The sequence below is a fragment of the Mustelus asterias genome, chromosome 3 (assembly GCF_964213995.1).
Source record: "Mustelus asterias chromosome 3, sMusAst1.hap1.1, whole genome shotgun sequence".
Lineage (NCBI taxonomy): Eukaryota > Metazoa > Chordata > Chondrichthyes > Carcharhiniformes > Triakidae > Mustelus > Mustelus asterias.
Window position 1 is genome coordinate 43,117,070 of NC_135803.1, and position 25,660 is coordinate 43,142,729.

A 25,660-nucleotide genomic window follows, 5' to 3' on the forward strand; every position below is an offset into this window, starting at 1 on the left:
TTTTCTATCTGGAGAATACTTGCACAAACAAGTCATAGTAGTAGTTGGAAAGCTGGAAATGAGGGGGAATCTCCCTGAAATGTAAACAACAAATGTAACAAATTGCATAAATGTGATTTGTATTCCCATGAGTTTAAAAGGTTCAGTGGTAATCTGGTTAAGTTCCTTGAGATATTAAAGGGATTTGATTGGATATGTAGGATGTAATGAAGGAGGTAGTCATCAACTTCAGAAAACATAGTGGAGGACATGCCCTGTCTACATCAATGGAGATGAAGTAGAAATGGTTGAGAGCTTCAAGTGTTCAGATCATCAACAATCTGTCCCTTCACGCCGATGCTATAGTTCAGAAAGCTCACCAATGCCTCTACTTTCTCAGGAGGCTAGGGAAGTTTGGCATGTCCGCTACGACTCTCACCATAGAATGCATCCGTTACAGATGTATCACAGCTTGGTATAGTTCCTGCTCTGACCAAGACCATAAGAAACTACAAAGGGTTGTGAACGTAGCCCAGTCCATTATGCAAATCAGCCTCCCATCCATTGACTGCGTCTGCACTTTCTGCTGCTTCGGAAAAACACCCAACATAATCAAAGATCCCATGCACCCCGAACATACTCTCTTCCACCTTCTTCCGTCAGGAAAAAGATACAACATTTTGAGGACACATACCAACCGACTCAAAAACAGCTTCTTCCCTGCTGCCATCAGATTTTTGAATGGACCGATTAAATATTAAGCTGATCTTTCTCTACACCCCAGCTATGACTGTAACACTACATTCTGCACCCTCTCCTTTCCTTCTCCCCCGTGTACTCTATGAATGACATGTTTTTGTCTGTATAGCACACAAGAAACAATACTTTTCACTGTACCCCAATACATGTGACAATAATAAATCAAATCGAATCAAGGATAGATATATCGAGGGGTGCAGCTTTCCTGTGGGGTGGTGTGGACGGTGCACATAAAATAGGACAGGTACCCATCCCACCACCTTCTCGCTCACCACCAAGCTCTCACCGATAATATGAGGTCTGGATGCCAAAATTGGCAGGCCATCCCTCATATTTATATGAATAACCAAATGTATATTCAGCTTGTTATCAAGCCTACTGACCCTGATAATATGCTGCCCATGTCACAAAGGTGTTTGGCGTGGGTAGGTGGGCAGGAGCAGGCAGCCCGATTTTTCAAATAAAATGCTTAAAGGGCAGAAAGGAAGGGCGTGGGGGTTGCGGGGGCGATTGGGGTGCTTTTTGGGGCTTGCCTTTTGCTGATCATGGAGTGACCCAATTTAGGAGTGACCCCACCCTTCCTTCTTATCTGCTCCCTCCCCCTTAGCTTAACCTTAACCTACCCAAACCTTCCCAGCCCAAGACGTTGGACCTAACTACTCTGGGGATCCATGGGCCTTGACCTTACTCTACCCTCGTAGACTCAGCAGATGTTACTGATGCCTTCCAGGGCTGATGCAAATCCAGAGGGAGGGAGCTCCTCTACAATCAGAGGTGGAAGTTATTCAACTCAGAAAGATAAACAATGGCTCAGATGGTCACACTCTTGCCTCTGAGTTAGAAGGCCCTGCGTTCAAGTCTCACTCCACGAATTGGGAACAAAACTGTCGCTCCACTGCAGTGTTGAGGCACCACTGGAAGTGTCTTTTTTTTGGGGGGGGGGGGTGAAGAAGAGCAGGGATGTTATCCCCATTGTCCTTATTCATTCCTCAATGAAAATCACAAAAAAATAGGTTATCGGGTCAGATTAAACATTGTTGTTTGTGAGAGCTTGCTGTGCACAAATTGACTGCCTTGTTTCCTACCTTCTAACACTAACTACACTTCAAAAGCACTTCAGTGGCTGTCCAACAGCCTGAGATATCTGGTGTGCTGAAAGCTGCGACATAAATGCAAGATTTTCATTTGTTTCTAATTATGACAGGCTGAGAAGGATAAAGGAAATCTCAAACCAGCTTCCCCATTGGCCATAGAATCCCTACAGTGGATTCTGGATCGATTGAAATTCTTAACATGGAGGTCAATAGATTGTTTTTTAAGGAAGGTTATCAAGTAATAGTCATCAAGGGCAGAAAAAATAGTTGATGCACTGATTATCCACAATCTAACTGAACTGAGAAACAGGCTTGAGGGACTGAATGCCTTATGTCCGTTCCTTTATTCTTAAGTGTTAAAGATGGAAGCACAGTTTAACTTATCAATGGCGGTTAAGTATTTTACAAAAGCTTTATCTACTCAATAAAGGAATATTGTAACTTTGGAAAACACCAGAGGAAAAAAAAATCATCCTTTACTCCTCGATTCAATACAATTAAAAAACCAGTGAACTGGATCAGATAGCCTAACCCAAAACACATTGAATTTGCTTTCTTCAACATGAGACAGAATTGACTGAGCTGTCAGTCTGATACAAGATTATGGCTGGAGAATCACCAGAAGAGTTCTCAACACTTACGTTTGACCTCAGTGTTAATATAGACACACAAGTTCCACTGCAGTTACATCTCAGTATCATGTACTAATCCAAAATCTCCACACTGAATAGTTACAGCTTGCTTACACAGCTTCTCCTGCTGTTGGAATCTGCTGCCATACATTGTTGATACATTAAACGGGTTTCCATAAGTAACTAGGCTGTGGAAAATCTGTCATCGGAAATACCAGAAGCATGGAGAAAGAAAAGGTCACAAGGTTCATTCAGCCTGCTCCTCATGGAAAACATATTGATGCAGAGCGAATTTGTGCTTTTCTTATTGTCCATGGTGTATTTTTACTCTGAGTACAAAATTGGTGTCCCAATTGAAATAGTCCCAGCAGCGAGTTGTTTTGCGAATTTTAAAATAAAGCTGATTATTAATTTGTCCTGAAGGTTTAAAAATGTGACTTCTTGCACACACCATCAATCAAACAAAGACTAGATACAGAGGAAGAAATAAACAATACAATTGCAATGTATAATCATCTCAATCTCACTTTCATAGCAGGCATGTAGTTTCTTAGATGATGTTTTTAGTTGAAATAAATGTCTTGAAAGCAGAGGATTTTCAGTAAATTGTGAAGCTTCTTATTGTTGAATTTCCAGGAGGTTGGTTCTCAAGTTAACTTGAAGTCGGAACGAGTTGGTGAAAGTTCTTCTACCACTTTCAAGGTATTTCTGTTTATTACCTTGGCTGCTTGGTTGGCTGAAGCTGGTTCAATGGCTTTCTGCTAGCCTCTTTGTCCCTACAGATTTGATTCTTGCTGCTTTGAAAGCAGGCAACAAACATGGCCGTCTCAATCTTGTGACCTGTTATAAGTTGATGTGTTAGGTTTGATGTTCATCTTGTGTGGCTTTTCAGACACTGAGAATTTGAGACAGCCATGGTTTTTGTATTTGAATGATTGGTGATGACAATAAAATGAAAGGTCAATGGGATACATTTCACATTTGTCTAACACGCAGTGCATTTTGATGGCACTGGTGAAACAGGGAGACAAGTTGTCTGCAAACCCTATTGTCTGTAGGTTTTGGTCCATATATAATCAGACATTGTCCACAGACGTTTCTATCTATAGTTCAAATGCCAAAAGTTACATGGTTTGCTGCAGCCAACTTAATTTTTGTGTTCACTTTTTATAATATAGCTTTAACATTTATACTAGATTCATGCCCGTACAAGCTATCTTTACATGGTTTTACACTAACTATGTATTCTCCAGTGGGAAAGCTGTTTAGAATATCTTTCTGTCCTTGATTTCTCCTAAAGGTAATCAGGTGAAACTTAAAATATCTATCGATCTCCAGTATTCAACTCTGGTTGATAGCTTTCGAAAACAGGGCAATAGCTGTTGTGTTCCTTGGAGCGTTTGATTGTTTTGGTGACTTTTAAACACTTCATCCTTTAGAAGAGAAGTTGGCACACACTATTTCAAATGGGAACTGATAATTATCAATGCAAAGTTATAATAACTTATGACTTATAATCATATATCATCAAATTGTTTTCCAGTCCTTGTTAGCTGCATTAATAACATCTTTCAAACCCACTGGAAATCACAAATGCAATTTGTAAGATATTCATTATAGTTACAGTTGTCTCTGCCTGCATCTTATAACTATGCACAAAGGTACAATCCATATTCATAGAATAGAATCCCAACAGGGCAGAAGGGGCTATTCAGCCCATCAAGTCTGCGCTGATCACAATCCCACCCAGGCCCTATCCCCGTAACCCCACATATTTACCCTGCTAATCCCCTGACACTAGGGTCAATTTCGCATGGCTAATAACCCGCACATTTTTGTGCAAGGAAATGAACTGAAACAAACTCTGGACACTGTCTGGTGACTGTAAACTAAGTGAGGTTTGAACTGGAAATTTAAGTGAAATTATAAACATTAGTTGACAAATTGAAATGCTCAGGATAGACCCTTTCAGACAAAAGCCTCGTCGCTATTTCTATTTCCATATTTGCATATTTTATTTCATTTAATGAATTGGAAAATATGGAATTTATCCCTATTAGATCAATCACATTTATTACACAGCAGGAGATGCCAAAGAACTAATGCTTGTGGATTTAGGGGCCTCATGTAACACCCAACTATGGAAAAATGATGACAAAAAATATTGCATCAAATGTTGTACTCTGAGTGCAGACAGTTTCTTCAGACACTAAAATATCTACCAGTTGTTCATTACTGCCATTCTCCTTTAAATAAAAGGGAATTCAGTCTTTGCCAACTGCTTCATGAATCGCAAAAACATGAACCATTTAGATGCAGAACAATCTGTTCAAAAATCTGGGATTCAATCACATTCCCATTGTGAAGTGAAACAGGCCAGATCAAGTGTCATTTTACTTGTATTAAGCTTGAATATATCAGTCTCAGAAAACCATTAGAATTGTGCTAAAACAATCATTTGGGGTTTGTGCTGCAGTCACATTGAACACTCTTATGATGAACACAACTATATAACTATGAGTCTGTTACTTGGAACTAAGCTGTGACAGAAAAATTGCCATCTGTGTTGCTTCCACATTTATAGCAATAATCAAAGAAATCCTTGAGCAAAATGTTATATCACAACGTATCATAGTGATTAATTCTGTTTGGCTTTGCATTTAGCTAACTGAAGGAGAAAAAAAAAATCTAGATAGTTGTTGGCTCCTGGAACCATGAAAATATTTGTTTTTACAGAATGTGATGCACACCCTCCGACAAAGTATTATACGAATAGGCTGCTTATGCCTGAAATAGTCCCTGAAGATTTAAGGCTTTTCAAATCACTGTGTACCAAATGCTTTAAATCCGCTTCCAGTGTAAGTACAGAGGAAGTGACACTAATTGAGAAAGTTCTTGTTTTGCTAACTGCTTTCAGTGCTACAGCTTTGCTTTCGTTCCTCCTATATAAATATGAGCTTGACAACACTCTTTCGACAATGCTTCAGGTACTGTAGGAGAGAAACACAGTTGCTCTATTACCGTTTCGCCTGAAAACTTTTAAATGCAGATTGCTCAATTATGCTGTTACAATTCTCACAGTTCTGTCATTACAGCACACAGCAAGTGAATATGTTTTCACATAGTATACAATCCATTTTCTACACAAATGGTCAAAGTTCAGTGGAACTTGCGACTCATGCGAAGTGATGCATTTTGGTGGGAATAATGTAGGGAGGAGCTACACGATAAATGGAAGAACAATCAAGGGTGTAGAGACGCAGAGGGACCTGGGTGTGCAAGTCCACAGATCTTTGAAGGTGACGTCACAGGTGGAGAAGGTGGTGAAGAAGGCATATGGCATGCTTGCCTTTATAGGACGGGGCATAGAGTATAAAAGTTGGGGTCTGATGTTGCAGATGTATAGAACGTTGGTTCGGCCGCATTTGGAATACTGCGTCCAGTTCTGGTCGCCACACTACCAGAAGGACGTGGAGGCTTTGGAGAGAGTACAGAGGAGGTTTACCAGGATGTTGCCTGGTATGGAGGGGCTTGGTTATGAGGAGAGATTGGGGAAACTGGGGTTGTTCTCCTTGGAAAGATGGAGGATGAGGGGAGACTTAATAGAGGTGTATAAAATTATGAAAGGCATAGATAGGGTGAACGGTGGGAAGCTTTTCCCCGGGTCGGTGGTGACGTTCACGAGGGGTCATAGGTTCAAGGTGAAGGGGGGGAGGTTTAACACAGATATCAGAAGGACATATTTTACACAGAGGGTCGTGGGGGCCTGGAATGTGTTGCCAGGCAAGGTGGTGGAGGCGGACAAACTGGGAACGTTTAAGACTTATCTAGACAGCTATATGAACGGAGTGGGAATGGAGGGATATAAAAGAGTGGTCTAGTTTGGACCAGGGAGCGGCGCGGGCTAATTGTTCTTTGTTTCTCGTTTCAAGGCTTCATTCTATGTTCATCTTGCTGGTGCCAGTACAGAGCGAGACTGCGGATAGTTGGGAACCTGTCTCGGGGGCAGGGAATTCAGATGGTGTTCGTAAAGCAGAAGTGGAAATGAATAGGGTTGGGAAGCATTTTCTGATCAGGACCAGTGTGATCTCCTGGACTCGTTTCGATCGCCTCAGGGGGTCGGAGAGGAATTTCCCAGATTTTTTTTCCCCATATTGGCCCTGGGGTTTTCACTCTGGGTTTTCGCCTCTCCCTGGAGATCACATGGTCTGGAATGGGGGGGTGGGGGTGAGTTAATAGTTGTGATGAACAAAGCATCGTAGCTGTGAGGGACAGCTCGGTGGATAGGATATTAGGATGTAGATAGGCTGGAAAATTGGGCGGGGATCCTGGATTCAGGATTCAATCCTGGACCGGGGAGCGGCGCGGGCTTGGAGGGCAGAAGGGCCTGTTCCTGTGCTGTATTGTTCTTTGTTCATCAATTAAGGTACTCGTCAGCTATATCGCCCCACATTCAATTATTGAATAGTGTAAGTTTATCTTACCAACAGGAACTTGCATTACATTGTTACACGCCAGTAACATACTTGAACTATTGGTACAATCCCCATAGAGACAGGTAACTTTTAAAAAGAGCTTTTAATTTTCCAGTGACTGACAAAGTACTGACAACAATGTTTCACATTTGCAGACTTATATGCAACAAAACACACTAAAACACTGACTAGACATGACTTATAAGCAACTAATATACTAAACTAGGTTCTACCCAAATAACTAATTAATGCAACCAAAAATACATCGTGCCCATTTTCACAAATGGGCAACCTTTGTAGATCCAAATCCCTCCTGGCCATTCAGCAGCTTCCTTCTCCCTGCCATATCAGGGTGAATTTTCCAGAGTCCCTTTGAAAGTCCCTTCAATCAATCTGAGCATCATCGAACTGCTTTCCATCAGTAAGGCACCCTTTGGTGATTCCTTGCTCTTTACATGTCCAACGGTTCCATCACTTCATACAGATATTTCTGTTCTCACCAGCATTCTGCTTGTTGCTTAATACAAAAATGTTTTACCTGTCTCTTGGCAAAACATCAACCATTTTTGGACTTCCTCGCCAGGTCTTTCTGTCTGACTGAGACTAAGGGTGGAATTTTGTGCCCAACCCCATGGTGAACTTGCTGGTGGGGCATTTAATCAGGTGGGAGGGTGGCAGGTTGAGACCCCACTAGCTTCCTAGCTCCATTCCAATTAAGGCATCCTTCTCATCCCAATGCCAACTGAGATCCTTAGCTGGATAATTAATGCCCACTTAAGGGCTTCATCTTGCTGCCGATAGTATTAATCAGGCAGCAAGCGGGGTCCCTCGTTCAAAGGCACTCAGTGCCGAATCGAGGGAACTAGCATTGAAAAATCATATAAGGACCTGCTAAGAGCCATCTCATTGCCCTTCCTGATAACTGCCCTCTCCACAGCCTCCGATCTGGACACCATCCTGCCTTCACTCACCTGTGCCTCAATCCAAGACCACAGGTGGTTGTCATACAAGCATCAGCCACCACCTCCCTGGTGGCACTGCTGAGTACAGAAGAAATGTCAGCTTCGGATTGGCTGGAAACTCTGGGCAGGCAGCACTCTGACCCCTGGGAAGCTTGATCCCAGTGGAATGGATGCCACTGGCTGGTCAAGTGCCTGAGCAGTGGGCCTTCTTGAAAATAGACAACGCAGGGATCTCACTGCCACTCCGGCCAGCGGCCGTGACCCCGGCCTGACATCGCCATAAAATACAGCTCTGAGAGTCTGCATTGAGCAAAATCAGCTGCCTTTCATTTGTATCAAGGTACAAAACTGACATTTGAGTTGCTGCGACTTTCAACCTGGGCCTCTGTCCCCTTGGCAACCACATCACAGGGGCCTGTTTCTGGGCAGAGTTCAGTATGATGACTAAACCCCATTTAAGGGCATTCCATTTTATCTTAAATTAAAAGAGACCGTTAAAAATATAACTGTCCGATAATGTCTGGCATTCTTAAAAATACTGGCCTAGATTTTAGTTTAAAGATGCATTCAATGGAGGGTGGGACAGGTCTGCTGTTGTGAGGAAGAATGGGTTTCTTGAATGTCCCAGTATTTAACTGCTGGGCTTCTTTATGTGGGGTTCCAGCCCACAGGCAACCTGATTGGCAGGTTGAAAGCCTTTCCAGCGGGAGATCATGAGGCAGGGGTGGGGATGGAGGGTAGGCTCCATATCAAAGTCCGAGGATTGCTAGATGATCTAAGGGGAGCAGTCCTAAAAATGGATGAGGGAGCGGAGCAAACAGATAGTAAGAAGCTGTGCGGGGTTTACTGGTTAGATTGTTGGCCCTGGAGGAAGAACTTATGGTCTCATAGGAGCAGAATTAGGCCACTCGACCCATCGAGTCTGCTCCGCCATTCAATCATGGCTGATATTTTTCTCATCCCCATTCTCCTGCCTTTTCCCCATAACCCCTGATCCTTTTATTAATCAAGAGCCTATCTGTCTCTATCTTAAAGACACCCAATGACCTGTCCTCCACAGCCTTCTGCGGCAAAGAGTTCCACAGATTCACCACTCTCTGGCTGACGAAATTCCTCCTCATCTCTGTTTTAAAGGATATTCCCTTTAGCCTGAGGTTGTGCCCTCTGGTTCTAGCTTTTCCTACTAGTTTAAACATCCTCTCCACATCCACTCTATCCAGGCCTCGCAGTATCCTGTAAGTTTCAATAAGATCCCCCCTCATTCTTATAAACTCCGAGTACAGACCCAGAGTCCTCAACCGTTCCTCATACGACAGCTCTTCATTCCAGGGATCATTCTTGTGAACCTCCTCTGGATCCTTTCCAAGGCCAGCACATCCTTCCTTAGACAATGGGCCCAGAACTGTTCACAATACTCCAAATGGGGTGTGACCAGAGCCTTATACAGTCTCAGAAGTACATCCCTGCTCTTGTATTCTAGCCCTCACGACATGAATGCTAACATTGCATTTGCCTTCCTAACTGCCGACTGAACCTGCACATTAACCTTAAGAGAATCTTGAACAATGACTCCCAAGTTCCTTTGTGTTTCTGATTTCCGAAGCATTTTCCCATTTAGAAAATAGTCTATGCCTCCATTCCTCCTTCCAAAGTGCATAATCTCACACTGTTCCACATTGTATTCCATCTGCCACTTCTTTGCTCACTCTCCTAACCTGTCCAAGTCCTTCTGCAGCCCCCCTGCTTCCAAAATACTACCTGTCCCTCTACATATCTTTGTATCATCTGCAAACTTAGCAACTGTGCTTTCAGTTCCTTCCTCCAAATGTATATTGTGAAAAGTTGTGGTCCCAGCACTGACCCCTGAGGCACACCACTAGTCACCGGCTGCCATCCTGAGAAAGACCCCTTTATCCCATTCTCTGCCTTCTGCCAGCCAGCCAATCCTCTATCCATGCCAGAATCTTACCCATAACACCATGGGCACTTAACTTATTTAACAGTCTCCAATGCTGCACCTTGTCAAAGGCCTTCTGGAAATCTAAATAAATCACATCCACTGGTTCTCCTTTATCTAACTTCCTTGTTACCTCCTCAAAGAACTCTAACGGATTTGTCAGACATGACCTGCTCTTGACAAAGCCGTGCTGACTCAGTCCTACTTTATCATGCACTTCCAAGTACTCTTCGACCTCATCTTTAATAATGGACTCTAAAATCTTGCCAATGACCGAAGTCAGGCTAACCGGCCTATAATTTCCCATCTGCTGCCTCCCTCCGTTCTTAAACAGCGGTGTTATATTAGTACTTTCCAGTCCTCTGGGACTCTCCCTGCCTCCAGTGATTCCTGAAAGATCACCACCAATGCCTCCACAATTTCCTCAGTTATCTCTTTTAGAACATTGGGGTGTAGTCCATCCAGTCCAGGTGATTTATTCACCTTCAGACCTTTCAGTTTCCCCAGAACCTTCTCCTTAGTGATGGCCACTACACTCACCTGTGTCCCTAACTTTCCTGAAGCTCTGGCATCCCGCTGGTTTCTTGCACCGTGAAGACTGATGCAAAGTGACTATTCAGTTCCTCTGCCATTGCCTTGTTTCCTATTATTACTTCTTCAGCCTCATTTTCTTGTGGCTCATAAACGTTGCTGCAAAGGCACTTAACTCATGGAGTCAACCCCTCTGTACCTCCTTAAAACTGCTGAGTTGCCCAAGACCCAGGAAACCCAAACCCCCCACCCCCCGCCCCATATAATTAAAAGTAGAAAGCTTCACTCTAAAACTTAAATCACCAATCTGCTTCCCAATGGTGGGATGCTCGCACCTTCTTGCCCAACTCTGATAAATCTGAAAGTGGGTTTTTACAGTTCCTGTTTCAGTTTAACATCTTTATAACTCTGGCATAAGCCCAACCCATCCATTTTGAGGATTTAAGATTCTGCCCACAATAATTTTTCAAAATAACAAACATAATTTCTTCTACAAGATTTTAAAACTATCTTCTTGGAATTTTTTTCTCAGTTTCCAACAGTAGGTTGATTACAGAATTGCACACTTACCTGCCAGTCATAAAAGGGAGTTCTGGTATTCACATATAATAGCTCAGTGCACCATACTTAACTGGTCCAACTAATTGAATGCCTGAGAAAACAAGACAGTCCAATTGCTCAGTCTGATCCATACCACCAAATTAAGAGCAAGTACCCACTGAAATGGTGACTACAGTGTGGATCCGAAGCTGGGAATTCTGCAGCAAGCAACTCATCTCCCGGCTTCCCAAAACCTGTCACCACCTACAAGGCACAAGTCAGGAGTGTGATAGAATACTCTCCACTTGCCTTGATGGGTGCAGCTCCAACAATACAAGCTCAACATCATGCAGAACAAAGCAGTCCTCTTGATAACCACCCAACATTCACTCCTTTCACCACCAACACACAATGGCAGCAGTGTGGACTATCTACATGATGCATTGCAGTAATTCAATAAGCCTCCTTTGACAGCACCTTCCAAACCCATGACCGCTGCCACCAAGAAGGACAAGGGCAGCAGATGCATGGGAGCGCCACCATCTGCAAGTTCCCCTTCAAGTCACATATCATCCTGACTTGGAAATAAATCGCTTTTTTCTCTGTGGTTGGATCAAGATCCTGGAATTCCCTTCCTAACAGCACTCAGGGAACCAAACCAACTCAGTAGCTTGAAGGAGATGAGAAGGTTTGGTTCCCTGAGTGCTGTTGAGTTGACCAGAGGTTTCAGTGGTTCAAGAAGATAGCTCACCACCACCTTCTCAAGGATAATTAGGGATGAGAAATAAATTTTGGCCTGTCCAGCGATGCCCACATCCCATGATTGAATAAATTGAAAACTAAAATTGTTGCCATACTTAACTGTTTCACAGGATATGGGTGTCAGTGGCAATTTGTTGCCCATTTCCAAATGCCCTTGAGAAGGTGGTGGTGAGCTGCTTTCTTGAACCGCTGCAGTGCATGTGGCGCAGGAACACCCACAGTGCTGTTAGGGAGGGAACTCCAGGATTTTAACCCAGAAACAATGAAGTAACTGCCCTCTCGTTCCAAATGAGGATAGTGTATGTCTCAGACAGGAATTTGCAGATGGTGGGGTCCCCATGCGCTTGTAGCCCTTGTCCTTCTGGGAGGTAGAAGTTGCAGGTTTGGGAGCTGCTGTAACAAGATTCTGGTGAGTTGCTGCAATGCATATTGTAGATGGTACACAATGCTGCCACTGTGCACCGATGGTGGAGGGAGTAAATGTTTAAGTTGGTGGGATGGGGTGCTAATCAAGCAGGCTGCTTTGTTCCAGATCTACTCATAACGAGTAAATTGTCTGAGAAATGAAACCAAACCTTCAAATCAATGTTTCCAGCGTTTCAGGTGAATTTCATCAAACTCAGGTCATTGACCTGAAATGTTAACGCTGTTTGGGCGAGATTTTCCAGCCGTGCCCACCCCAAGACTGGAAAATCCCACCCAAAGGTCCGTGCATGGTCTGTGTCCCACCCATTACAATTCCCGTGGTGGGCGGGATGGGAAAATTCCACCCTTTGTCTCCCCACAGGTGCTTGCAGACCTGCTGAATATTTCCTTCACTTTCAGTTTCTATTTTACAGCACCTTCAATATGTTGCTCTAGTATTAGCATTCTGACTATAATTCTGACACATTTGTTTCAATATTCATTGCAGTGCTCCTGAATATTCATAATTTATAAACACTGTCCCTACTATGAGGTTTTGGGCTTAATTACAAATCAAAGGTAAATTGTGTTCTTTGATTTAAGTTCTGTGTACTCTGCAGATGAGGATATTAACTAACAGATATTATGTTTGAACACCAGCTTTCAAGAAATGATCTGTTGAAGGTCCCAGTGGCTCATTGTCAATCTTTTCTCTGACCGTTTTAAGCAGATTTATATCATTACAAGCACGTGGTGTTAATTAACAATTCTCTTTGAGGTTAAAAATCTTCCATTGGTTGTTTTGACAGATGCGTTCTGCCACATTACAATGCCAGAATTCAAGCTGGAATCTTGAAATCACGAATTAAGAAGTTTGATACCACTTGTGCATTCTGGCTGGGAATTTTAACCACCAATGTCACGCTACGATCTTCACCAGATGTGAAGCTGACAACATCCAAGTATCTAGTAATACAGAGACTCAGGGTAATGCTCTGGGGACCCGGGTTCAAATCTCACCACGGCAAATGGTAACAATCTGGAATTAAAGGTCTAATGATGAGCGTGAAAGCATTGCTGATTGTTGTAGAAACTCATCTAACGTCTTGTCTAACTAATTTGTTGGAGTTTTTTGAGGAAGCAACAAAAGGGGTTGATGAGGGTTGTCAATGTGGTGCACATGGACTTTCAGAAAACATAAGAACATAAGAACTAGGAGCAGGAGTAGGCCATCTGGCCCCTCGAGCCTGCTCCGCCATTCAATAAGATCATGGCCGATCTTTTCGTGGACTCAGCTCCACTTACCTGTCCGCTCACCATGACTCTTAATTCCTTTACTATTCAAAAATTTATCTATCCTTGCCTTAAAAACATTCAATGAGGTAGCCTCAACTGCTTCACTGGGCAGGGAATTCCACAGATTCACAACCCTTTGTGTGAAGTAGTTCCTCCTCAACTCAGTTCTAAATCTGCTTCCCCTTATTTTGAGGCCATGCCCTCTATACTAGTTTCACCCGCCAGTGGAAACAACTTCCCTGCTTCTATCCTATCTATTCCCTTCATAATCTTATATGTTTCTATAAGATCTCCCCTCATTCTTCTGAATTCCAATGAGGATAGCCCCAGTCTACTCAGTCTCTCCTCATAAGCCAACCCTCTCAACTCCAGAATCAACCTAGTGAATCTCCTCTGCACTCCCTCCAATGCCAGTATATCCTTTCTCAAGTAAGGAGACTAATGCTGTACACAGTACTCCAGGTGTGGCCTCACCAGCACCTTATACAGCTGCAACATAACCTCGCTGTTTTTAAACTCCATCCCTCTAGCAATGAAGGGCAAAATTCCATTTGCCTTCTTAATTACCTGCTGCACCTGCAAACCAACTCCTTGAGATTCCTGCACAAGGACACCCAGGTCCCTCTGCACAGCAGCATGCTGCAATTTTTTACCATTTAAATAATAGTCCATTTTGCAGTTATTGCTACCAAAATGGATGACCTCACATTTACCAACATTGTACTCCATCTGCCAGACCCTCGCCCACTCACTTAGACTATCTATATCCCTTTGCAGATTTCCAGCATCCTCTGCACACTTTCCTCGGCCACTCATCTTAGTGTCATCTGCGAATTTTGACACACTACACTTGGTCCCAAACTCCAAATCCTCTATGTAAATCGTAAACAATTGCGGTCCCAACACTGATCCCTGAGGCACACCACTAGTCATTGACTGCCAACCAGAAAAACACCCATTTACCCCCACTTTTTGCTTTCTGTTAGTTAACCAATCCTCTATCCATGCTAATACATTACCCGTAACATCGTGCACCTTTATCTTATGTAGCAGTCTTTGGTGCGGCACCTTGTCAAATGCCTTCTGGAAATCCAGATACACCCCATCCACAGGTTCCCCACTGCACATGTAATGTTCTCAAAGAATTCCACCAAATTAGTCAAACGTGGCCTTCCCTTCATGAATCCATGCTGCGGCTTACCAGTGGGACAATTTACATCCAGATATCTCGCTATTTCTTCCTTGATGATAGATTCAAGCATTTTCCCTCGTACAGAAGTTAAGCTAACTGGCCTATAGTTACCTGCCTTTTGTCTCCCTCTTTTTTTAAACAGTGGCGTCACATTTGCTGTTTTCCAATCTGCAGGAACCACCCGAGTCCAGCGAATTTTGGTAAATTACCACTGGTGCATTTGCTATTTCTCCCGCCATCTCTTTTATACCCTGGGGTGCATTCCATCAGGACCAGGTGACTTGTCTACCTTTAGCCCCATTAACTTGCCCAACACTTCCACTTTTGAGATAATGATAGTTTCTAGGTCCTCACCTGCCATAGCCTTCCTGTCATCAATTTTTGGTATGTTATTTGTGTCTTCCACTGTGAAGACTGACACAAAATACCTGTTCAATACCTCAGCCATTTTCTCATTTAAAGTTATAACATCCCCCTTCTCATCCTCTAAAGGACCAATGTTTTCTTTAGCCACTCTTTTTCATTTTATATATTTGTAGAAACTTTTGCTATCTGCTTTTATATTCTGAGCTAGTTTACTCTCATAATCCATCTTACTTTTTATAGCTTTTTTCATGGCTTTCTGTTGACGTTTAAAGATTTCCAATCCTCTATGTTCCCACTAATCTTTGCCACTTTGTATCCATTTTCTTTCAATTTGATACCCTCTCTTATTTCCTTGGATATCCATGGCTGATTATCTCTTTTTCTACAGTCCTTCCTTATCACTGGTATATACTTTTGCTGAGCACTGTGAAAAATCGCTTTGAAAGTCCTCCACTGTTCCTCAATTGTCCCACCATAAAGCTTTTGCTCCCAGTCTACCTTAGCCAACGCCTCCCTCATCCCTTTGTAGTCTCTTTTGTTTAAGCACAAGACACTGGTATTGGATTTTACCTTCTCACGCTCCATCTGTATTTGAAATTCATCGACTTCAGGAAGCGGAAAGGAGAACATGCCCCTGTAAACATCAATGGGGACGAAGTAGAAAGGTTCGAGAGCTTTAAGTTTTTAGGTGTCCAGATCACCAACAACCTGTGCTGGTCCCTCCATGCCGACACTATAGTTAAGAAAGCCCACCAACGCCTCTACTTTCTCAGGAGACTAAGGAAATTTGGCATGTCAGCTATGACTCTCACCAACTTTTACAGATGCACCATAGAAAGCATTCTTTCTGGTCGTATCACAGCTTGGTATGGCTCCTGCTCTGCCCAAGACCGCAAGAAACTACAAAAAGTCGTGAATGTAGCCCAATCCATCACGCAAATCAACCTCCCATCCATTGACTCGGTCTACACTTCCCGCTGCCTTGGCAAAGTAGCCAGTATAATTAAGGATCCCATGCACTCCGAACATTCTCTCTTTCACCTTCTTCCTTGGGAAAAAGATACAAAGGTCTGAGGTCAAGTACCAACCGACTCAAGAATAGCTTTTTCCCTGCTGCTGTGAGACTTTTGAATGGACCTAACCTTGCATTAAGTTGATCTTTCTCTACACCCTAGCTATGACTATAGCACTACATTCTGCACTCTCTCGTTTCCTTCTCTATGAACGGTATGTTTGTCTGCAAAGCACGCAAGAAACAATACTTTTCACTGTATGTTAATACATGTGACAATAATAAATCAAATCAAATCAAATATTCAACCATACTGTGATCGCTTCTTCCAAGAGGATCATTAATTATTCCTGTCTCATTACACAGGACCAGATCTAGGATAGCTTGCCCCCTCGTAGGTTCCATTACATACTGTTCAAGGAAGCTATCGCAGATACATTCTATGAACTCCTCCTCAAGGATGCCTTGACCGACCTGGTTTGACCATGATATGTACATTAAAATCCTCCATGGTAATTGCTGTACCATTTTTACATGCATTAGTTATTTCTTGCCCGACCATGATGTCATTATTTAGTGGCCTATAGACTACGCCTATCAGTGACTTTTTCTCCTTACTATTTCTAATTTCCACCCAAATGGATTCAACCTTTTTTTCCATAGAACCTATATCATCTCTCACTACTGCCCTGATGTCATCCTTAAATATCAGAGCTTACACCACCTTCCTTGCCTCCCTGTCGGTCCCACCGAACAGTTTGATACCCCTGGATATTTAACTCCCAGTCGTGACCATCCTGCAACCATGTCTCTGTAATGGCCATCAAATCATACTCGTTCGCAATGATTTGAGCCGTCAACTCATTTACCTTGTTTCGAATGCTACGAGCATTCAGATAAAGTGCCCTTATGCTAGTTTTTGTACCTTCTTTTTGAATTCTAACACTTCCATTAATAACATCTCCTGAGTTCTCTTTTCTTTTAACTTTTTTCCTGATGTTTGATGTAGTTGGAACATTCTCCCCACATTTTGTCCTTGCTCCCTCCCTCTCGGACTCCTTACTTAGGTTCCCATCCCCCTGGCATATTAGTTTAAACCCTCCCCAATCGCTCCAGCAAACACTCCCCCTAGGACATCAGTCCCAGTCCTGCCCCGGTGTAACCCGTCCAATTTGTACAGGTCCCACCTCCCCCAGAACTGGTCCCAATGCCCCAGGAATCTGAAACCCTCCCCCTGACACCATCTCTTCAGCCAGGTCTATATCCGATATATCCTGTCATTTCTACTCTGACTAGCATGTGGCACCAGTAGTATTCCTGAGATCACTACCTTTGAAGTCCGACTTCTTAACTTTCTTCCTAGCTCCCTGGATTCTGCTTTTAGGACCTCATCCCTTTTTTTTACCTATGTCGTTTGTACCAATGTGTACTACGACCACTGGCTATTCGCCCTCCCCCTTCAGAATGTCCTGCAGACGCTCCGAGACATCCTTGACCCTAGCACCAGGGAGGCAACATACCATCCTGGAGTTTCATTTGCAGCCACAGAAATGCCTGTCTATTCCCCTTACAATTGAATCCCCTATAACTATTGCACTGGCACACTTTTTACCCCTCCCCTCTGCAGCAGAAACCAACTGTGGTGCAACATTTGATACAGTGCCACATGGAATAAAAGGGACAGAAGCAACATGGAATCAAAATTGGCTGAATAATAGGAAGTAGAGAGTAATGGCCAATGGATATTTTTTGGGCAGGAGGAAGGCTTGTAGTGGTGTTCCCCATTTAAATGATCTTCTAGATCTTGGTGTGCAAGGAAGAATTTCAAAGTTTACAGATGACACAAAACTTGGAAGTATTGCAAACTGTAAAACTTCAAAAGGACATAGACAAGTTGGTGGAGTGGGCAGATGGGTGGCAGATGAAGTTCAATGCGAAGAAGTGTGAGGTGATACATTATGGTCGGAAGAAGATGGAGAAACAATATAAAATAAGGGTTAAATTCTTAAGGGGTCCATGAGCAGAGGGACCTGAATGTATACGTACATACTTCATTAAAGTTGGCAGGATAGATGGAGAGAGCAGTTAATAAAGCATTTTGTATTCTGGGCTTTATTAATAGTGGCATCTCGTATAAGGAGGTTATGCTGAACTTATACAAGACACTAATTCAACGTCAGCTTGAATATTGTGTACCGTTCTGGGTGCCACACTATTGGAAAGATGTGAACACATTGGAGAGAGTGCTGAAGAGTTTTACAAGACTGGCTCCAGGGATGAGAAACTACAGTTATGACGATAGATTGGGGAGGTTCAGACTTGATTGGCCCAATGGTCTCCTTCTACACTGCAAGGATTCTATGAGGTTCGAACTGTTCCCCCTGGAGAGAAGGAGGCTGAGAGGACATTTGAGAGATGTTCAAATCATGAGGGGGCTCGACACAGTAGATAGGGAGAAACTGTTCCTGTTCGTAAAAGGCTCATGAATGATAGGACATAGTGAGTTGTTTGAGTCTAGAATGCACTGCTTGGAAGTGTGGTGGAGGGAGGGTTAATTGAGGCATTCAAGAAGGCATTGGATAATGACTTGAACAGAAACATTGTGCAGAGGTAACAGGAAAAAGGAAAGGGAAAGGCAGTCAGTCATGATGCTTATTTGGGGAGGTGCTGCAGGCACAATGGGCCAAATGGCCTCCTCCTGAGCTGTAACGATTCTGTGAGAATGGTATTGGAGGATATCGCAACCTGTGTGTGTGGCATTGGAAGATTAAAGAAAGAAGGACAAAAAATAATTTCATCCCAATGCAAAGAAAATAATGTTAACACAGACCGGAGATCAAAGGAGAGTGTAAACATTGAAACAGTTTTGTTTTACTCGTGTATTTTTCTCAGCTGTATCTTGGGCCGGATACAAGCTGCATTAAGCCTCATTATAAACAATAATGCTCTCACTCTCAATGTGTGTTTTGATCTACGTATTTGATTTCAATATTTGACATACATTATAACCCTGAGATTGAGCACCGACAGAACATAATTGTGTCAAACAAGGATCATGTCTAATATTCTATGTTAATAGAGATTAGAGCCATTAGGTGATGTTGCATGAGAACATATCACTCTCAGTTTTTGGTAGCTTGTCCTGCTGTTAATAACCATTATTTTGGTGAACAAGTTAAATCCTACAACATTCCTAGAAAGTAAAACTAATATTTACTTCAATTGTACATCCTGCAGATCATTCATTCCTGATCATGAGTTCACAGCCTAAATATTTTCTATGTTTAGCATCATGTACAAAACATAATGTATTCTTACCTGCTTGTCTCCATTTGCAAGGTTGATATCCCCCCATTTTAGATTGTAGCTCTTTACATCCTAAAGTTTCCACTACAGGCCAAAAATAATGAATTTATAATGGTTTGGGTCCCAGGAGCTATTTTTCATGTAGTTATTCAATGATTTCATCAGACAGTTTGTCAGCCCTTCATGCCTCATGCCCTTGTGTTTTTTTTTCAAACTACTTTTGTTTGATCTTCAAATGCCTTCTGTCTTAGGCAAAAATTGACTTAGTTGTTTTGCGCTGCTCATAGATTTCACTCATTTATGCATTGGAACCATTTATTGCTTATTCCCTATTGCCCTTGAGAAGGTGGTGTTGAGCTGCCTTCTTGAACCATTGCAGTCCAGGTGGTGTAGGTACACCGACAATGCTGCGAGGAGGGTCTACTTGTGCCAGATTTCAATAATTTGCATTTACCCAGTGCCTTTAATGTGGGGAAATACACCCTTAGGTAAAAATCAGTCCATGTACCAGTATGGGAGGAGCAAGAACAGTAATGGAGAGGAAGGTCCTTCCCTCCTTTGCGGAAAAAAGTCTCGTCGCATGTCTCATTCATAATCATACTCCAATGCAAACACTAGCCTGGAAATCAAAGGCAATGGCTGCTATACTGAAACTGATGGTCAACGACCATGCAACATTGGCCCTCAAGTCATCATGAGGCAAATGGTGCACTGTATGTGGCCATTAAAATCACTCAAAACAGCAGTACTAAAACCAAAAGGCTAACAGCAGTACTAACACCATCTGAAAACTATGGCAAAAGCAAGTTTAGGACAAATCTGGAAGTTTCCTCACACAAAGCAATCAAAACATGGAATGGTGTTCTTAATGGGGAGATGAAAGCTAAAATGTTTGATTGAGCTAGGAGAAAGCTGAATATTGTGACGATTTATTTAACTGGGTGTATTAATAGGAGCTGAAAGGCTTTCCTCACCCATATTAATCTTGAGTGTAGCAGAGACTGGACTATGAAGAAAAATATGTCTAATATATAAATTGTTACTCTCAAACATCAACTATATAAAAACTTACTGGACACGAATTTGGCCTTGCGTGGCCCCTTGCGCCCTAAACATCTTCTGCAGTGCCTGTGCATCAGGTTGTGAGGAAAAGGGCATTCATCTCTCTTCTTCCATGAGCTGCTCTGGCTGGGTGGCAGTTTTTGGGTGTCAGAGAGCAGAAACTCAGAAGCTGGCTCTGAGATTCAGATAACCATCTCCTCCATAGGGCTTGGGGAGTGCATGCGCCTTGTTGCTCGAGCTTTGTTTCCTTCTATTGTATGCATATGGGTCTGCAAAGGAAAGTGCTGCACAATCATTGATATTCTGCAATGCGTTTCGGTGATGTTCCTGCCTTTGCCGAAAGTCTGGAGGTATCTGTGGGCAGCAACGAGTGGGCGTGAGCTTGGCCGCATAGGTTAAGCTTGTGAAGGTAAAGTGGAGAATTAGGCCCTAGTAGGAGGAGGTGTGCTGGGTGAATAATGGGAGAGTGATGGGGGTACATTGGGCAGAGTGAGAGGTTTGTGGCCTGGTTGGTCGGTTATGCCATGTGAAGATGTATTTACTCATCATGAGCACCCACGAGGTCACGAGACTTCTTGTGACTCTGTTGCCAAGTCTTCAAGTCCAGGCTTCAGGTGTTTACCTCCCTGGCCACCTACTTCCTCTTCCTATGTTTATTTTTATTTATTATTGTCACAAGTAGACCTACATTAACACTGCAATGAAGTTACTGTGAAAATCCCCCAGTCGCCACACTCTGGCACTTTTCTGGTACATGGAGGGAGAATTTAGCATGGACAATGCACCTAACCAGCACATCTTTCAGACTGTGGGAGGAAACCTACACATACACTGGGAGAACATGCAAACTCCACACAGACAGTGACCCAAGCTGGGAATTGAACCCGGGTCCCTGACACTGAGAGATAGCAGTGCTAACTACTGTGCCACCGTGCCATTCCTTCTGAGGGTGGTCCTTGATGGAAACCTCAATTTTCACAAATTCATAGCATCTCTCCTCCTGCCCATCCCCACCACTGGAATCATCGTTCTGGTATCTTCCCTCTGTCCTGGTGTTCAATTTGCCATCATTTAAATTGTAGGAATATACTTTAGTGAAACTTCCCTTTAAGAGGGGCAGTTTGCCTTTAAGAAGAGCAGACTCGCTGCACCATGTGGCTTCTGAACAATGCTACTGGGTTCCCCTTCTGAACATCGAGGTTGCTGGCAGCATTCGGAAGAAGACAGCAGTGCAGCACGCATTCAACCCGGTGATACAACCGTGTGGAACAGGTGGGTACAAATTTGCATGCTGCCCACTTCAATCTGAAAGGGCACGGGACAGCTTATCAATCCCCCATGCCCAAACAAGGGGCGACCAAATTAGTCGCCCATTCTGTTAAAATTAGGGTCTGAATTTTAGGGCACACCTGAAGTTGGCATGGGTGAATTGGCATGGGCGGTGGAATTGAAGGTAAATGGGGAAGTGCAGCTGCCAGGTAAGATATTCAAAGAGACTCATTAAATTATCTTTCAATCAAGTATTCCTGCTTTAACAGCCAGTGGAGCAATTTCGCAAGCAGCCAGCAACTTGCCAGGGTGACTGAGATGGAAGCAGGGAGTGTTTCTTGTGTGAAAGTAACAGGCTGAGAAGCCTTCGAACAGTGAAAATGGTAAGTTGTAGCTGTAACCAGGTGAGTGTTGCCGCTCACAGCTCCTTCTCAGAGAGTCCTTTTGCTGCTTGACAGCTGACTGTCAATGTTCTGGGTGTGACCCCACTCATTGCATTTCACTCGCCAGCAGTTGCAATTTCCAGCCGTCAGCTTTCTCTGTGGCACAGGAGCAGCTTATAAAACGTAACCTTCCATACCTGATGAAAAATGAGACAAGCAGCAACACCAAGAACAACACAAGCAACACCAGCTGCGTTCTCCTCAGCCACCTGCTCCTCCACAGGGTGGAGGGAATAGGCACACAGATCCAGCTCCGAGGAGGCATGACCCTCAGCACAGGCTCTGCAGGCAGAAGATCTCCACGTGTGTGAGCACCAGTGCCTCAGGAAGCTCATGTTTTCATAGAAGTCACGGCTAACCTTCTGGAGCCAAGACCATCATACATAGGAGCAGATTGAGCCATTCAGCCCATCGAGTCTGCGCTACCCTTTCCCTGTAATTGATTCACTTACCAATCAAGAACCTATCTATCTCTGTCTTAAATGCACTCGATGATTTGGCCTCCACAGCCTTCTGTGGAAATGAATTCCACAGATTCACCGCCCCATTAGCTGAAGAAGTTCCTCCTCATCTCAGTTCTAAATGATCTGAGGCTGTGCCCTCAGATCCTAGTCTCTCCTACGAATGGAAACATCTTCTCCATGTTCATTCTATCCAGGCCTTTCAGTATTCTGTAAGTTTCAATGAGATTCCTGCTCATCTTCCTAACCTCCATCGAGTACGGACCCAGAGTCCTCAAACGCTCCTCATACGTCAACCCAGGCATCTTTCCCAGTGGGTCAGGTGGACAATGGCACTGCCAGTGTCCATCTGTCTTTGGAGTGACTGAAAGGAGAAATTCCGCACAGCAGTACAGTCTCCAATATTGAACATTTAACATGATGCCTAGGTGGAATGGAGATAGCTGGAGGGAATCAAGAAATTGCCATTGATTAATTAATTAATCTGAATGATGGGGTATTTGCCTGTAAATTGTTTTCAACACTGTGCAGTGATGTTATCCACAGATCAATTCTGGCTCTTACAGAGCTACCTACTCCCATGCTTGCTATAAACCTTAATATTCATGGATCTCCTCCATTACCACATCATGAAATTACAGAGCTGCAAAGTGAATTGCTAATGATTGTGGGCCACGTTTCCATCAATATTTCACATGCACAGGATCTAGTTCAATAAGGTTTGACTTTAAAATCAGATACAAATGGTATCTGATCTCTTCACATCATCAACCATACAATCTACATTTAGGAGAACGATGCTATATATTTGATCATACAAATTTGCAGACATTAATGCGTAAAGTTTGCAATTTGTTTTGTCATGGTAGAGCATCAAGAAGTAGAAACTATTTTGAATCACAAAGCTTTTAAATATCAGTGTAATGTCAGAGTATGATTATATTTACACGCAGGATTTCATTCCATGTTACATTAGCATCCCCACTCATAAATCACTTTTTGTCCAAACAAAATTATTGAGTGTGACATTAACTCTGATTTCAAATTCATCCAAATTGGGAGTTTTGCCTTCACAGTAAAACTCGAGTTTTGTGCCATCTATTTGACATTTGCTGCAAATTCTCAGCCCAAGGAAAAGGTACAAATTAAAAGGTACGCAAAAAGGTTACAGCAAGGCCTTGTAAAAAATTAATACTTGCCTTTATATAGCACCATTTCACTTGCTACAGCCTGTCCACAATTCTAAGATGGCAGCCTGCAATTATTTTCAGCTGAGGCTTGCTCTGGTATTACTAGCTTATTTACCATAACAGAAAAATTACATTAGTAATGAGTGTTCATCTACAATATCCATATTCATTACAGAACAAAGACAACTCCACTGTGCAAAATCATTTATCAATAAAGTACTTTACGGGGCATCTTGCACATCAGATACAATTTGTTTTCATTATGCAGTCTGATATATCAGCCCCTCCAATTCTTAGCCATTTCAGTACACTGACTTCTACAGTGGGGCAGGTTCTCTTCAGCGTTTCGACTGTTATCCTGATAGTATATCTTCTAGAGAAAGTGACATGAACAACATATCATGCAGACATAAATAAATATGGCTTCATTAAGCCATTAACTGAACTGTATTCAGCTTCAGGTCATCCAGATACATTACTGTCCATTTAATGCAAGTAAATGAGTGCTTGTGGTATAGATAGCTCTTTCTTTTATTGAGCTCTGCAGTGAATATTTTTACATTACAATTAGTTATACTTCAGCCAGTTTTTCACTGAATCCATAACAGTTCGTTCACAATCTTTTTATTGTTGCTGCTATGGTAACGAGGGTAAAGTGTTTTTGAAGAAACTCTATTAATATTTTTGTGATATGAAGAATTTCTGTCCAGTAATGACACAACCAGTGGACGTAATAATACACTTGTGGACAAAGTGGTTGCTTTGACATACAAGTATAATTATTATGTACAGTGAGGCTTGATAATATAATACAATAACTATTCATTTTAACGAATAACATTTTGAATACCTCTTTGAGCTCTAATTTGGAAGAGCCAACATTTATTGAAGGAAAAAAAATGATAAGGGAAGAAATGGAAATAAGAATTAAATATTTTTAAGCTGAGTACAAAGTAAGAAAAAAGTCCCACTCAATGAGGGAAGCAGAAGATTTGTTTGGAAGTAATCTATTTAACTGTTGACAAAACATTAGGGCGGCATGGTGGCAGCCTCACAGCGCCAGGGACCCGGGCTCAATTCTGGCCTCGGTTGACTGACTGTGTGGAGTTTGCACATTTTCTCCGTGTCTGCGTGGGTTTCCTTCGGGTGCTCCGGTTTCATCCCACAGTCCAAAGATGCACGGATTAGGTTGATTGGCCATGATAAATTGACCCTAGTGTCAAGGGGATTAGCAGGGTAAATATGTGGGGTTACAGGAATAGAGTCTGGTTGGGATTGTGGTCAGTACAGAATTGTTGGGCTGAATGGCCTCCTTCTGCACTGTGGGGATTCTATGATTTGGTGCATAATCTATATGCTTGCTCATACTTCTAAAACATAAGACAAGCTTGGAGAAGTGGTTTCATTGTCAAACATTGCTCAATAAAACCAGAGGCATGTCAAACGACAAATGTGATGCAAGTCAAACATGAGTATTTGATATGCGCATGTTTTTTGTAAGTAACTTAACATTTTCAGCCAAACTGACCTGTGAGGTTATTCAATATTCAAGCTCACAACATCTTTCTTTGGCATAATCTCTAAGTTTGCACATAACCTAGCGTGTTGCCTTGACAGAATTATTTTCTGTCAACTTACATTATTAGTGAGGAATGAAGTTAAATCGATAGCAAGAAGTGATATAGGATTAGAAAGTATAGAATCTCTGTGGGTAGAGTTGAGGAATCGCAAAGGTAAAAAGACCCTGAGGGGAGTTATGCACAGGCCCCCGAACGGTAGTCAGGACGTGGGGCAGAAAATAAATCAGGAGATAGAAAAGGCATATAAAAAAGGCAATATTACAATAATCATGGGGGACTTCAATATGCAGGTGGACTGGGAAAATCAGGGAGGTAGTGGATCCCAAGAAAAGGAATTTGTGGAATGTCTAAGAGATGGTTTTTTGGAGCAGCTTATGACAGAGCCTA

The 25,660-nt window shown here is 42.7% G+C and overlaps 1 protein-coding gene across 6 annotated transcripts in view; it reads right to left on the reverse strand.

Annotated features, from left to right (window-relative positions):
- naaladl2 (N-acetylated alpha-linked acidic dipeptidase like 2) overlaps positions 1–25,660 on the reverse strand; it is a 902,781-nt gene that overhangs the window by 336,708 nt on the left and 540,413 nt on the right. The window lies entirely within an intron of this gene.